Here is a 13,188-nt window from a genome sequence, read left to right on the forward strand (position 1 = left end):
GGTAAAGAACAATACTCTATACACTATTGATGTTTAAGACATACTTAAATAAAAAATCCAGTAACATGTCATTCAGTGAATACAACGTTGGAGTTGTAAATGATATTTTCAAACATACACGGTTCATAAGAAGCATTAGTCTTGATTATAAAAAGAGCTTCCTAATAAGCATTACTCCCGATTATAAAGAGAGTTTTTGTAGTTTCTTGCCAGACCAAAATATGTATTCCAAATTTCTCTTTGGACCAATCATGTAAATCTTTCTACTATACAATAGAGAGATTTCTTTTAAAATATGGGAAAATGTTTCTCTTTCATATTAGTTCATGCAATTCTATCACAACAATACGACCTTAAATCTCAGAAGTTAAGGAAGTTTTGTAAGCATGAGAATGACCCCATGTCACAAGCATTGTGTTGTTTGTGTTATTTCTTTTAAAATATGGGAACCTGTTTCTCTTTCATATTAGTTCATGCAATTCTATCGCCACAATACGACCTTAAATTTTGGAAGTTGAGGAGGTTTTGTAAGCATGAGAATGAGCCCAAGTCACAAGCATTGTGTTGTTTGTGTACTGTGTAGGGTGTAGTCAAATTTAGGAGAATGTCATAAACAAGTAGAAATATAAATACTATTTGGATGGTATCTGGAGAAGTTTTATTCACAGTCCCAAGAAAGACTATTATTTTCCGGTGACACTTTTTTTGTTTATGATATTGTTCATTCTAGTCCTTAAATTTTGATTACAAATATTTGTTTTTTTTTTTACCATTCCTAACATTTCCTCCAATATGTATGAATGAGAAATCACACGATTTATTTGTTAAATTGCCCTCTCTTATTATACAATGCTTTTGTATTTTTGCTCCTAAAAGTTTAGAAAACTATTTTTTCTAAAACCAACAAATAAAATGGATCTCTTTTGAACTGTGTAGGATTTTAGAATCATGATGTAAAAGGGCTAGTGGACAGTGGACTTTCGAATTTTTCTCCCCAATGTCAGCGTTAGAATGGACATTGAAGGCATGCTATATGAATGTGAATGCATCATTGTGTATATAGGTTTTTTTATCATTTGGCAATAAATGTAGGTTTTACAAGCATCATTGTGTTATATTAATATTAAATGGGACTTGATGGCACATATGAGTGGTTGGGGTTAACCAAGGTCTAATTTTCTGGCCCTTCTAAAAAGAATAGGGACATTGTAACAATCACAGGATTAATATCTTAGGACACTCACAGGAGAATGACCTTACCATTCAAGTGTCCACAGAATGGGGGCCGTGACCTTTAACTTATGAGCATATGCCAGCAGGAGCAACTTAGCAACATTTCTTCTATATACCTATAACTCTGACCAGAAAATGATTGACATATTTGAATCAATGTATTTACACATATTTAAATGTAGCTACTTATTCTTATCAATAAGCAATTTATCTCCACTTAGAGTAACCATTAATGATGCTTGCATTAAAGAGTGTGGTAGATCTTATGCACATGCATTCAACAATGGCTTTTATTTGTAGCTAGATGATCTTCCCAAGTATTCTACTCCTTCAGTGTATCATTGCACCTTTAGGGCAATTGCTAGTATTATATTTTATCCAAGATTTCCTCTCACCTATTAGCTAATGGATCTTCTCTGCTAGGGATAAATGTTGATTTACTTCGTGCATTGTATCTTTTATAGGAGACTCTTTGGTTCTTTTGCATTGTATGGACACCATTGTACTCAATAATCCCTTTGACCTACCTTGTGGTCATTAGTTGGACATAAATATAATTATCTTATCGTATCTCGCCCAATCAACTTTTTATTAAAAATTCTTTACATTTGAGGTTCATAAGTAAACTTAACTCCTATGTACATTGTAAACATTTCATTCCAGTATGGTAGAGATGTAATGTTTCACATTTTGACTTGGTCAAAATAAAATAAAAATAAAAACAATAAAATAAGAACATAAAATTAATATTTATATTTATATTTATATTTATAATTAATAATTGTAAACCAGCCTATATCTATCTTAACTCTGGATCTACTAAGCACCGAGATGGATCAAATTTCTTGAGAAGCAAACCTCTTTTAAGAGATTAAGAGAGTTTAAGAATTTAATAGGTCCGAAGGTAAGATGGATCTAGACTAATAATTAATTTTTTTGTAACATACATATATAAAACTTATATTTGATTCCTTTAAGAGTTTAATAGATCCAGAGTTAAGATAAATCTAGACTAACAAGGGCTACAGAGTAGCTAGTCCTGTCGTTTAGTTTAAATATAGCTAAATTACAATAAAAATGTTGAATTCAAATAAGTGTTAAGGTTTAAAATTCCATCAATTTGAATTTTATTGATTGTTAAAGTCCTGTACAATTAAAGAGCAATGCTTTGATTTCAATGCCTATGCAAATATAGCTTTATAAAACTATAATATGTTGTACTTGCATTTACATTTGAATTTCGTAGTCATCTAAATCAAGGTTGTTTGTCCAAGTCAAAAATTATATATTTTATTTCTTAAAATTTGAACTAAAATATTCAATAAAAATTCTTTTAATATAATTATTAATTTATAAAAATACATATATTTTATTTTTAAAATTTGAATTTATATTTGAAAATAAAAATATTAATTTATTATTTAGTTTATAAAAATGCCTATGTTTTGTTTTATTAAAATTTGAATTTATATTTTAAAATCTAAAATGATATATATATATATATATATATATATATATATATATATATATATATGAATTAAAATATTCAAAATATTTTTTTAATATAATTACACTAAAAGGCATTTTCTATATGGAGTTGGCTAGGCAAACATTGTTCACCTAGCCAATCCGAAGCCTTCATTTTCGTTGTTCAATCGATTTTAAATTTGACACATGGAGAAAGTTGAATGGACGTTTGGCTTCGGGTACTTGTTGGCTTCCTGTACTTCCTGAAATGTTTCCCGACGTCTCGTACTATGGTCGCTCTCCCGACATCTCTGTACCATGGCCTTTGTACCATTGTCGTCGCTCCACCGTTACCGCCCGATGCCATCGCCGCTCGACCAACTGTTCTCGGAGTCAATGTTTTAAGATCACGATGCTGACTGAAAACCTCGTTTGCCTCATCAACTTGCAAGTTCATGACTAACAGGTTTTTATCAAGGAAGCAATTTGTTATTGATGTTCTTCATCCTGGTAGGCCAAATGTATCTAAGGCCAAGTTGTAGGAGAAGCTGTATGAGGTTAGAGATTCCCGGACAATATTTGTCTGTGGGTTCAAAACCCAATTTGGAGGTGGAAAATCTTCAAGGTTTGGCTTGATTTAAGACAGCTTCGAGCATTTTTTTTTACTGTTTTCAGTATTATATGTTAAGCTTTCCCGTAGAAAAAAAGTGTGAAAATCCAACATAATTTAAGAGAAATTTCTAGCATATTCCATTTTTAAAATTCAAAATACTTACATCAAGAAGGTATCATTGAAAGCAAAGGATAACTCCATAAAATGAGGCAAAAGAATACCTTGGAAAAGATTTTAACAAAGGCCTCCAATGGCTTTCAACTTTAGCGTGAGAATTTTTGCATTTCATGCCATAGACAGACCAAAGTATCATAAACATCCTCTCTAGCAACATCCAAGTTGTTACAAAGCGAATTGTTATCCGACATTGCTAAGAGAGTCTTCAACCACTGCTCATGTATGGTTGACAACTCTGCCCTTAATTCACTAGATACGAAATTACTTGAAAGTTGGGTTTCCATAACCTAGCTAGCATCAAATGCTGCTTTGACTACTGCTTTTGGCATCCCAACAAGCAAGGCCACTTGCAGACCATAGCTTTCAAGAGAGGCACCAAACCTTAGCTTATACAAAAAAACAAGTTGCCTCTCAGTTCCAAAGAACTCTGAACTAAGACAACTGTTGTCAACCCTGACTGCTTTCTTAGAAACAATATCAGTATTTGCCTCAAATGAGCATGCCATGTGCTTCAAAATAACACAGGGGTGGGAAGAAAATTCCTTGGTTAAAGGGTGATAGTGTGTGGCAAAGAGAAACCTACAATCTTTCTTTTCGACCATATGTCGAAAAACTGCATAAGCAATAGCATATCCATCAAATGTGGATGTTCCTCGACCAAGTTCATCCAACACTACAAGAGACTCATGTGTTGCATATCACAGAACTGAAGCAACTTCCATGCATTCAACAAGAAATGTACTTTCCCCAGCCATTATATGGTCCCTAGCCCCAAGATGAGTAAAAATAATATATGTTGGTGATAAGACATATGATTCACAAGGAACACAACATCCAAGCTGAGCCATTATGACTATTAAACAGGTGGCACACAAAAGTGTTGACTTGCCTCCCATATTTGGTCTTGTTAAAAGCATTGCCTAAGGGAAATAATGCTCTCCATCATTCCCAAGGTCAACATCATTAGGAACAACCACACCTCCCTGGCCTCCCAAAGCATAAGGATGCCATAAACCTTTGATGCTGAGAATAGAACCTTGTTTTCTACCTCCCAAGATATTATTCTCCACCTCAGGGATAACAAAGAATGGTCGACATGTAGATCCATTTGATGAGTTTATCGTTATAGAAAATCATATTAGCACATCAATACAGTTTATGGCATCAACAATCTGTGATCAATATGTCGCATTCTGACAAAATAGGCTCACGATTGAATTCAATGTTTCAACCTCATCCAGGCAGAGATCATCGTCCTGCTTCTGAGATTCCATATCAAAAGAAAAATGGTCTTTGATCATCAGATCCATCTTATTGAGTATTTTATCAGCCTCACTTGTATTTTTTAAAGATAATGATTCCTGCAATAGACGTGACTTCAGAGGTCCTTCTTGATATCCAATGTGAATGAACTTCAACAAATCAATCCCATCTTGCAGTGCTTTGACAACAGTGCAGAATGCTATAACCCTCTGTTTAAACCTTTTCTTCCCCTCCAAGGGTACAAGATGAACAAACGATGAGCCCCAAGATCCCTTAACACGTGCAACACACGTTCAAGGTCTGGTAGCTTTCACAACCTTTCTAATATAAGGCTAGCAATTTCCAGTTGAGCCATGAGCTCCTCCACAGTATCAAGTCTATAATTAATTTCCCTAACACTTCTCAAAGGGTGGCAAATCCAACACCTCAAAAGGTGTTTTCCAAATGGAGTTGTGCAATTATCAAGATATTTGAAAAGGGTCCCTTCTTTGTCTCCATCTTCATTATTATTAAAAATCTCAAGGTTTGAAAGAGTTTTCCCATCAAGTCGGAGCGAACCCAAATATTAAGCCAAGTATAGATTCAGTCAAGGCTCGGTTCAGGTCTTGCAAAGCTCTCATACAAATACATAGTGTAGGGCAACAGGATGGTAGAGGTCTTTGGTGGTTATGAGGAGAAGAAATAGTCGGCTCTCGACTTATCTGCAAAAATGACGAAACACACAAAGAAGGTCGGTATTAGGGGGAAATATGGTACCCGATATGATGAAACGCACAAATAAGGTCGGTGTTGTGGGGAAATATGGTACTAGATATGGTGCGAGTTTGAGAAAATAGATTAAGAAAATGTAAGTCAGTCAACATTCCAAAAAATTCTATGAATTTTGTGGCAAGTTTGTTGTGAAGAGAAAGGTAGTTGGGATTTGGGGATGCAAAGACTGCAAAAATTATGCATAGTAAGGTCAATTGCTTTCCCGCTGCTGCTCATATAAAGAAGAAGAAAATGTCTTAAAAAGGAGATTGTCATCTGTAAATTGGTTTAATAGTGTTATTGTTCTACTCAGTAAGATGAAAGTTTGGAGTTAATGTTTGAGTTTGGGGTTGTTGAATTTTTGAAACTATTAGAAGGCATGTGCAAATTGGATATGTTGATTGACTACATGTGAAAAGGCACTATTTTGTGGTTTTTTTGAGTTAGAAAGACTACTTTGAAAACTCAGACGAATATTGGAGGTTGTGCACGTCCGAATCTTTTTGGACTATAAGAGTATTATTTCCACTTTTCACTCTTAATATGAGAAAACAGATCATGAACCAGTGAACTTAGAGTTCGTGGAGTTGGAGTGTTTAGAGTAAATCTCTTTGAAGAGTTGGTTTAACCATTTTTTGGGTTTCAAGTTGAAGTAGTTGAACCCAAAACTCCTCACCGAATCACATAGTGAAAGGGTTCATAGTGTCCAAGCAGAGTTGTCAAAATGTTTGCTTCTCTACCTAATATGTTGATTACACATTATAGTAGTTGAATAAGGAAAATTGTTCTCTCCATAAACACAAGATTGAGGGAATTTTCAAATTGAAATAATTGTGGAATGTATGTGTTGGACAGATACACTCTCAATACTCCAAGCGTTGCGACTATATGAAATACCATTCAGCGTTTGAGGGAGTGGATTGAAGGATAAATTGTTTTTAGTTTTGTATCTCTGAATCTTTTCGATGAATATCTTTTCAAGCTCAGTTTTAGGGTCTAGATATTGTAGTGAATAGTATAGTTGAACAACTATCCAGAAGAAGAAAAAAAAAGTATATGCTTATGAGGAATGGGCTTGCAACCAAGGTAGAGAAATGCAAGAAGCAATTGAAGGAAAGTAGGAACAAAGCTAAGAAAATTCGTGGAGTCAAGCAGAATAAGGTTGGATATGTAGCAAGGAAGAAGAAATGATAGGTTTTTGCAGTTAATGAGATGAACATTACTGCTTCTTGCTCAAATCAGGTAGCCATTGCTCGAGGAAGCGTCAATTTTTTTTGGAAACATGAAATGGAGTGCTGAAATGAATTTTGTGTCGACAGTGAAGTTGGTGTCCACACTAAAGTTGAGGATGTTCAAATGTAATTTTACTACGAAATTAAATTTCGTTTATAGAATCAAATAATTTGGACATATGTCATAAGAAGGAAATCCACTTGTCATAGAATCACTTCACTCCTCCACTTGCCAATGAAATGTAGTCGAAGCTTCTAAAGAATTTAGCTCAAATTCATCCTCCACTCACCATTGAAATGTGGTCGAAGCTTCTAAAGAATTTAGCCCAATCAATAGCGAATTTAGCTCCAATTCATTTCAAGAACATGGAAAGTTGATACAAATGAAACAATTTAAATGAACCAAAGCTAAGGGAAACAACTTTCGTTTAATTGATAGTATGGCAGACATAACACTGAGATTGATAGTTGAAGGCACTAATTTGGTCAAATTAAGATCATCATAATTTTTATAGAACAAAGATTTAACTCATTGAAACGTAGCCGAAGCTTTTAAAAAATTTAGCCCAATTAATACTGAATTTAGCTCCAATTCATTTCAAGAACATGCAAAGTTGATACAAATGAAACAATTTAAATGAACCAAAGCTAAGGGCAACAAATTTTGTTTAATTGGTATTATGGCAAACATAAGACCGAGATTGATAGTTGAAGGCACTAATTTGGTCAAATTAAGATCATAACCTTTATAGAACAAAAGTTGAACTCTATGAGGCACAAGTGACATTTTTGAGTCAATTAAGATAGTGATACATACATTGGCTAAAAAGAATCCAAAGGGCCTCTTCTTGGAGACTATTTTGGTAAGGTATATCTTGATGACATGTGGAAGAATTGGATGGTATAACCTTTGCCATTATCTGCCAAATTTGCTCGGTAGCATTTGCAGCCATGGTGGTTTCCAACACTCTTAGTTTACCGACAATTCCAACTTTCTCTTACCAATTATTCTTGTTTGGGATTTCAATCAGATAAGGAGTTTTTCTTTGAAAGCATTGATACATCTATGAAGTTGGTGTTGGGAAATTCCGCAGGCATGATTACCACATACTATTTATCTTCTCTAGGTGACGAGCATGACAAAATTGATATGGAGTTCTTGCAAAATGTTTTTTAAGAAAACCCTACATTTTACACACAAAACATTTATGTCAATTGTTCAACCAATAGAGAGAAGTAACAATTCTATTTATGGTTCAACCCAAGAACAAATTATCTCTACCTGAATCTTTCGTGTAATTTTTTCTTGTGTATTTTTTGGGAGAGGTTTCCTTGGTTGATTTGGGAGAACACGATTGGTTGTCAGTTTTTTATTGGAGGCAACTGGAAATGCAATGGTACTTTGGAGTAGGTTAAAAAACTTGTTAGTACTCTCAATGAAGTAGAAGTGCCATCTGAAGATGTTGTGGAGGTTGTTGTGAGCCCTCCGTTTGTGTTTCTTTCAAGAGTGAAGACCTTGCTATGCTCTAATTTCGCATTTGGTGCACATAATTGTCGAGTAAGAAAAGGAGGTGCTTTCATTGGAGAGATCAATGTATAGATGTTGATAAATTTGGACATTCCATGGGTCATATTTGATCATTTAGATAGAAGGCTTCTACTGAAAGTAGATAATTAGTTTGTTGCAAATAAAGTGGCTTATGCAGTTTCTCAAGGTTTGAAGGTAATAGCTTGTGTTGGAGAGACTCTTGAACAACGAGAAACTGGAGATACATTGAATGTACTTTCTGAACAAACCAAAGCAATAACAGATAAGGTGGTTGACTAGAGTAACATCGTTATAGCATATGAGCCTGTTTGGGCGATTGGAACTGGAAAAGTTGCAACCACAACTCAGGATCATGGGGTGCACTATGAATTAAGGAATTTTCTTGAGGTAAATGTTAGTCCTGAAGTAGTGGCATCAACCCGGATTATTTATGGTGGCTCTGTAAATATTGGAAATTGTGTTGAATTGGTAGTCCAACTTGATCTTGATGGATCTCTTATTGGAGTAGCTTCATTGAATGTTGAATTTGTGGATTTCTTGTTGGAGGAGCTTCGCTGAAGGCTGAATTTGTGGACATCATTAAGTCTGTACTTGTGAAGCAAGGTTAAGTCATAGAGAGTCGTTTTGGCTTCTTTACACATGTTTGCTAGAAGAAATTTATAGTAGCATTTGTGCATAAAAATGGCCACTACAAAATATCCAACGTGATTTCATTTTACTTTTATGGCGTGAAAGACAATGCCCGGGTTACATCTTCTTACGACGAAGAAAAATTACTCTGGGAAGTATAATATGCCATTATAAATTAAATGGTTATCTTTATTCTCCAAATTTTTGACACAAAATCCATTTTTTAAGATTATATCGGTTTCAATGAAAAAATTAGAGAAAACTGAGAACATATTACCACAATTACTCTTTTATCTGAACCCACAAAAAATTGTTAACCTTTTTTATGGTTTACCAATCAAAGTATTTGTGAACAACGAGGTGTTGTTTGAGTTGCAAATGTTGAGGTTGTCAGTCGATGTGTAGTGTGAATGTGATAGATATTATAATCAACGTAGAGAGAACTTCATATTGATTAACCCAACATGTTTTAAAATCAAAGCTGTTAGAGTTAACAACTAAGACCAACTATGTTATAAATTGTTATAAATAATAATAAATACTACTCCTACATGATATCACAAACTTTTCTTGACCTTCAAAGTTTTGTTTTGTTTTTTTTTTTGATGTGAATTATTATGCGTGAATTTTTGCTTCTCTATTGTTAGGAATTTTCTCTTTTCCTTTGTTAGGTTTTGGTATTGAAAATTAATGTTATGGAGGTTTTGGTACTAAATGTTGTTACATTTTGGTATTGAAAATCATTTTTTTGGTTAAGTGTTGAATATATGCATTCTTAAATCTATTTTTGATATGCTCATATCTTTGATTAAAAGTAGGATGACTCTGATGTCTTCCCGAAATAGATAACGGGTTCTCTCGGCACCCCCTTCATAATTTAAGTTCAACTCCCTACTCTCCAGGTTCTTTATCTCTCCTGAACCCAACCGTTTATAGAATTTAGTCATATGAGTAAGAATTTTAGTGATTTCAAAGCCTATTATTTATGCATTTAAGAATGTAGTAACCACAATAGCTAGTGGACGAAGGACTTTAGAGTTTTTTTAGATTAGGAAATGACCATAATGTTGTAAATGTAAGTAGCTGAAAGTTGTATTCTAATTGACTCATTTATGAATACATTAATGATCTCCAAAACAGTAATATAATGTAGTATATTGAGAAAGAAATGTTGAATAAATGACGAGAATCATAACATCATGCAGTATACAATTGTAAAATTGTTGAATAAATCAATCCCTCTATCTCATATAGTCCAACATGTTGTCTTTGCTTTAGGACCTTCGCGTGACTATGATAATCACAAAATGTTGTGTGCCAAGAATGTTATTTTCCTATTAACAAATGTTGATTTAGCATTTCCCAATGCAAGTTATAATGTTTTATGTAATTTTTGCTATAACATAATTTCTAACTTGAGTGGGAGGCACTAAGCTTCCTTGCAACACTTTTTTTAAATGAATAGTTAGTTTTACATTCAATACATTTACATATAATAAAAAATTAACCTCTTCCTCTTTGATGTTCCCTTCCCTTCTCCCACTTTATTTCATACAATTATGAAGAAGTAAAAAGTATAAATGTAAACTTATGAGGCTAAGACAACTGCGAGGCTCCATCCTAGGGTCCTCCAACCTAACTAAATTTCTCAAATTTTAAATACAATAAAACAAGAAATAACTTATTTCTAATTAAACATTTAATCGATGATAATTTTCCATTTAAAATTTATTTCCCACAATTAAATAGTAGGCATTTCATTTCAATCACTTACATGAATAATCTAAACAGAGGAATCCCTGTTTCGGTAGCCTGGTTGAGATGCCCCTAAGCTCTTGATCCTGCTAGGATGCTCCTCTTGACTAAGGACTGAATTTACCTCCCAACCAACTAGGAAGTATTTTCTAGCCTAGGAAACCTCCATAGGTTCCCTGGCCCTTTGAGCCCAAGTCCAATAAGATGTAGTGTGTTTAAGATAAACAATACTCACCTTCTCTCCCTTCTCTCTTCACCACCTTCCTCTGTAGAAATTTTGAATAATTTAACACATATTCAACAGAGATTATCCTGATCATGTACTATTGCGGAATACATACACAATACATAAGCTCCTTTACGTTGATCATCAATATAGCAACATCAATAACAATAAAACATCAAGAGCATTCACACATTGACACAATATGTAACTCGGGGAAAGCATCTCGCTAAAAACCCCAACTATCTATATATTAATGATTGAGACCATGTAACATTACAAAGTACAATGCTTATCACAAGCAATCCAGTACCAACTCCACCTGTTACACACAATACAACTAAGATCTGATCTCCAAATCTATTCCACTACTTGCCTACCTCCACTGCTCAATACCTGCTCAAGAATGAATGAGAATGGTTTACCAAACTCGTATTTCACCTCCAAAGAATCACTCACACTGTGTAAGACGTGAACAGAGGCTATAATACTGGGCAAATACATGAGCAAACTCATTGGCATACTCAATCCCTTGATTGTGCAAGATCTGATGCACAACTATAGTCACAACTGATAGCAATATGATTCTCTAACACCTGTCCCTGTTGAACTGAACATGCACTGACATGCAACTGAGTTAACTGATGTATTCTATAGTTGTATTATGAGTTAATAATTAGTTTAACAACTCATCATTAATCTATTTTCAGTTAGACTAACTACAACTAGTTTAACCAAGTCAAACTGAACACAACTACATCAACTCCACAATCAACTCCATCAAACTCAACTGATTGAGTTCTAACTGAAGTCATGCATGCAATACTGACTCATAAGAAAAGCGTACTTCCTTCTGACAACTGCATGGGCCACATCTGTAGCTCAAACTGAAGTCCTCCAGGAGAATAAGATCAAGTTTATAGTCCAAATATTATTATGAGACAATAATATTTGACTTTTCTATTTTGGACAGCCAGTCTAAATATAGACTTTGATCACTCTTGTTGTGATCACTCCTGCTGTGGTCACTCCTACTGTGATCACTCCTGTTGTGGTCACTCTTGTTGTGATCATCCCTGCTGTGGTCACTCCTGCTGTGATCATCCCTGCTGGGATCCAAAAATAGAACTTGCGCCATAATTTGCCTGCGGGCCCACTTAGTGAAGGCGACTCTTTTCACTAAGCTCCATCATCTTGTTGCAATCTCAACACTCCCTTTCGGCAAGATATGGATTATCAGTAACCCCTATCCTGCCTCGGTGGTACTCGAATTTGCTCCTGGTGAGAGCCTTCGTCAGAATATCAGCATCCTGATCCTCCGTTGGAATGTATGAAAGCAACATGATCCTCTGCTGCACAGAATCTCTGATATGATGGTACCTGATGTCCTTGCTGCCATATACTCGGCCTCTTGAGCTCCTTGCCCAATCTACATCCTCCTGTCTGTACCAAGATCCATATCCCGATGTGCCTCTCAAGTAGCGCAATACATGCTTGCTCGCCTTCCAGAAGAGCTTGGTAGGCTTAACCATAGCTTGTGAAAGCTGGTTAACTGCATAGCATATATCGTGTCGTGTATTGACCAAATACATCAGCGACCCGACCAACTGTCGATAAACAGTGGCATCCACTTCTTCTCTCGAAGTGGCATCCTCCTTCCTCCAACCTCCAGGAAGAGGAGTATCAACAGGCTTGCAGCAATGCATGTTGAACTTCTCCAGTATCTCCCGAGCATACTTGCCCTAAGAAACAAACAGTTCACCACTGCGCTGCCATATTTCCGATCCTAGGAAATAGTGAAGGAGGCCCAAGTCCTTCATCTCAAACTCTGTAGCAAGATCCTTCTTGCATGACAGTATCAACAGCTCATCACTCGTTAGAATCAAATCATCAACATACAGTACAATGATAAGCAACTTACCCTCCACCACAATCTGGTATAGGTTAGGATCCACCTCGCTCTTGGAGAATCCAAGTCCTGTGAAATAGCTGTCTATCTGTGTGTACCAAGCACGTGGTGCTTGCTTCAACCCATACAATGCTCTCTTGAGCCTGCACACATGCGACTCACTGTTGAAGACCTCAAAGCCTTCGGGTTGCTCAATGTACACCTCCTCCTCAATGACTCTGTTGAGGAACGTAGTCTTCACATCCATCTGATGAATGTGCCATCCCATCTGCACTGAGAGAGCAAGAATCGTCTGTATGGAAGAATACCTTGCGACAGGTGCAAAGGTCTCCTCATAATCGATCCCCTCTATCTGTGAAAAGCCTCGGGCAACAAATCTTGCCTTGT

At 35.4% G+C, this 13,188-nt stretch overlaps 3 pseudogenes; 2 read left to right on the forward strand and 1 right to left on the reverse strand.

Moving 5' to 3' along the window:
- Positions 1–3,477: 3,477 nt before the first annotated feature.
- On the reverse strand, positions 3,478–5,306 carry LOC149265449 (DNA mismatch repair protein MSH7 pseudogene; annotated as a pseudogene).
- A 208-nt stretch (positions 5,307–5,514) lies between these two features.
- Positions 5,515–6,434, forward strand: LOC149265450 (large ribosomal subunit protein eL43-like; annotated as a pseudogene).
- A 1,397-nt stretch (positions 6,435–7,831) lies between these two features.
- On the forward strand, positions 7,832–8,892 carry LOC149265451 (triosephosphate isomerase, cytosolic pseudogene; annotated as a pseudogene).
- The last annotated feature ends 4,296 nt before the right edge of the window (positions 8,893–13,188 follow it).

The sequence above is a fragment of the Pinus tabuliformis genome, chromosome 6, assembly GCF_031772625.1.
Source record: "Pinus tabuliformis cultivar Carrire ecotype Pingquan chromosome 6, CPIR1, whole genome shotgun sequence".
In the NCBI taxonomy this organism is placed as follows: domain Eukaryota; kingdom Viridiplantae; phylum Streptophyta; class Pinopsida; order Pinales; family Pinaceae; genus Pinus; species Pinus tabuliformis.